The 3,311-nt window shown below is 36.9% G+C and overlaps 1 protein-coding gene across 6 annotated transcripts in view; it reads right to left on the bottom strand.

Moving 5' to 3' along the window:
- LOC137239886 (uncharacterized) overlaps positions 1-3,311 on the bottom strand; it is a 194,941-nt gene that overhangs the window by 55,508 nt on the left and 136,122 nt on the right. The window lies entirely within an intron of this gene.

A 3,311-nucleotide genomic window follows, 5' to 3' on the forward strand; every position in this document is an offset into this window, starting at 1 on the left:
TGTTTAATTCCGTTATTTTCCGTATAATTATTAATTGCAACCTTTGGTTTTTTTGATTGGCACCACGCCAGTTGTTAATTTGTTTGCTCAATTTTTTTGATTTTAAATATAGATTAACTCTTGTAATTATTCGTATTTTCAATTCAGATTGGTTTTTTCATGGAACCACGCCAGGTTATATACTATTTGTCTTTAATACTCCGTTAAATTGTTCCGTTTTTATTTTGCACGAATTTTTGATTCCTATTAAGAATGCAAGAATACCCCCCTAACTCCAGGTCAGGGAGGTATCGCATCTCCTAACTCCGCCTAAACGCCCGAGGGAAGCACAAAAGCCAACTTTGAGGCCTATTTTAATTTTCCACTCAACGCAACAAAGCCCGAAAATTGACGTTGAGCCGAGGATGACACCGTACGACCGCTCACGCGAAAATACAAGACCGGAATGTACAGTTAATTTTCCACTTTCAATTTTATTGGCAAATAAGGAATGGCCGAAGTGCCAACCTTTCCTTTTTCCTTTCCTATATCTCTCCCTCTTTTTCTCATTTAAATTAAATTTGTTTTCCTACTCATTTTACTCCTCCTCTCATTATTATTTTGCCATATAAAACTTTACTACTTTTCCGTTGACTTTTTAGGTTGATAGCTTTGGTTTTCTCCAAAGAAATAGAAAGAACTGCTTTGATTTTAAGGTTAGTAAGCATATTTTTTTTTATTTTGTTCTAAAAAAATTTAAAGGCCTTTTTTAATTAATTGGTTTCGCAGAAGCTATACGGCCCATAAAAAATTGGTTAAAGGCACTATTGATAGAAAATTTCTTTTATATTTTATACTCTTTAGAACGCTTTGAGATAGTACGTGATTGTGTGGCACATCTTATTTCTTTTTGGTTTAGAGGGAAGCCTTTATCGGAACATATGATTCAGAAAGTACTTGTCCTACAATGTACTTACTTACTTAATAAACGCTTAACCGCTTAAATGGTTATGGCCGTCAAAAAGGCGCGCCAGTCTCTTCTTTCGAAGAATTTTTCTCTCAAATACTCCCAGAGCCGCTTCATCTGATGTTGTCATGGTCCATGATTCGACACCATATAGCAGGACGGGTACGATAAGTGACTTGTAGAGCGTGATTTTCATTTGCCGAGACAAGACTTTACTTTTCAATTGCCTGCCTAGTCAAAAGTAGAATTTATTGGCAAGAGTGATTTTTCGCTGGATTCCAGAGCTGATGTTGTTGTTTGTATTAATACTGGTTCCCATATAAACGAAGTCTCTTACTATTTCGACTCTTTGCTTGATAAAAGCAGGTACTTGGATTTGTTCTTTTCCGCTTCTTTTTCCAGTTTGAGTAAGCAGAACTTACGACGCGGGTGTTTAGGCCGATGATATCAATGTCATCAGCATACACCAGTAATTGCGCGCCGAGCGGTTAAGCTCTGCCGTTGATATAATTGTTTTCAGCGTCAAATTAAAGAAATCGCACAATAGGGGGTCACCCTGTCTGAAACCTCGTTTAGTTTAGAGCGTCTCGGAGGGGTTCCTTCCAATTCTGACTGATCTGGTGGTGATGCTCAACGTCATTTTACGCAGCCGTATAAGTTTTGCGATGAAACCAAATTCAGACATAGCGGCATATAGGCAGCTCTTTTCGTGCTGTCGAAGACGGCTTTAAAATCAATGAAGAGGTGATATGATTTTTTTTGCGTGTTTTTCCAAGATTGGGCGAATTGTAAAAATATGGTCGATGGTAGATTTACCGGGTCTGAAGTCCCACCGATGAGCTCGAATCAGCCGATTCCCTGGTGACTTCAATATATTGGACAATACGCTTGACAGGACCTTATAGTACAGTTTTCAGGATCCTCTTTCTCGTGGACTGGGCAAAGAACACTTTTTAGATTTCAACCTTCAGGCATTCATTCTTTGGAAAATATTTTGCAAAGATGTTAATGCATACTCCTTACCAAATCCTCGGGGCTGCATATGAATAGCGTCCGCAGGCAATCAAGGCAGAGCCAGACGGAAAAAGCTTATTAAAATGTATACAGATAGGCAAAATTTAGGACAGAACAACGTCTGTCGGGTCTTCTAGTTATAAATAAAATTTAGAAACTCCTCTCCAATCCAGTGTATAGAAATAGTTTGTAATAAATTTATCAACAAAAAACGTCTCAATTATTTTTCTGTAAGAGCTACCAAATTAAATTTCAATTAGAAAAAGCTTTTTCTAACCTGCGTTGCCCTGATTTTGCAAACACTCTCGGTGTGTTTCTACCATGAAAAGCTACTCAGTGAAAATTCGGAGTCGGCAAAAAACATGCAGGTCACGTCCCATCAATTTGTAGGAAGACTTAAAAGGAGCCCGACGCAAGTTGGAGGAGAAGCTCGTGCGAAATCTCATCGGAGGTAAGTGGCGCCAAATTAAGTTATGATCCTGTACAAGTTGTATTTATTGAAAAATACCGAAAATAACGGAAAATGGGCAACTGAGTGAATGGAACAGGAGCTCGGCCTAAAATCTATTTTTAGGTTATCCCAACATAAATTTTTTTTTTAAAGAAACTTATGCTGACTCTAAATCTTCTTTTTATTCTTCTTCTTCTTTCTCTTCATTTTGAGAGCAAATAAATTGCGCTAATAGCGATGTATGTATCGCATGTCCTCTCGTTGGAATCACACGAATTGTACACTGTTGATGATTCAGTATTAGAACACGACCAGCCCTGACAATTTTTACATACATACCAGAGAACAAAACAGTTAAAATTTTTTGCAGTTTCAAATAGCTGTGCTCAGCAGTTTTTCCGGTGCAGGAGGAGTCAAGTTTGGACTGGTTCTAATATATTGTTGACCGATTTCCAGGCCCACTTTGTAATTTAATAATCAATTTGTATTTGTTTAATGCAGTTATGGACACCAATAATTATAAATATTTCAGTCACAGATTTTTCTCAAAAGTTATAAAAGCGCGGCCTAAAAATCATCATAGTTAAATTCTCATCAAATTGTTAGTATTTTTAGCCTAGGGAATACCTTCATCACGTGATGATTGTAGAAAACTCCACTAAATTTCGTAAGAATTCGGTAACAATTGAAAAAGCAGGCATTTAACAAGCAACAATATCACTAAACAAATAGCGGCTATTGTAAATTTTAAAACTAATTTATCCTAATAGTGACATGTTTATATACTTGTCAAGCTAAACAATAGAATTTGGTAGAATCAACAATTCGATTGCGAATAAAAAGCCGAGCAGTTTTGGTATTTGCAATCAGTTTCTCTGTGAACCTTACAGAGAAGAGACC

The sequence above is a fragment of the Eurosta solidaginis genome, chromosome 2 (genome assembly GCF_040869045.1).
Source record: "Eurosta solidaginis isolate ZX-2024a chromosome 2, ASM4086904v1, whole genome shotgun sequence".
NCBI classification, from domain to species: Eukaryota; Metazoa; Arthropoda; class Insecta; order Diptera; family Tephritidae; genus Eurosta; species Eurosta solidaginis.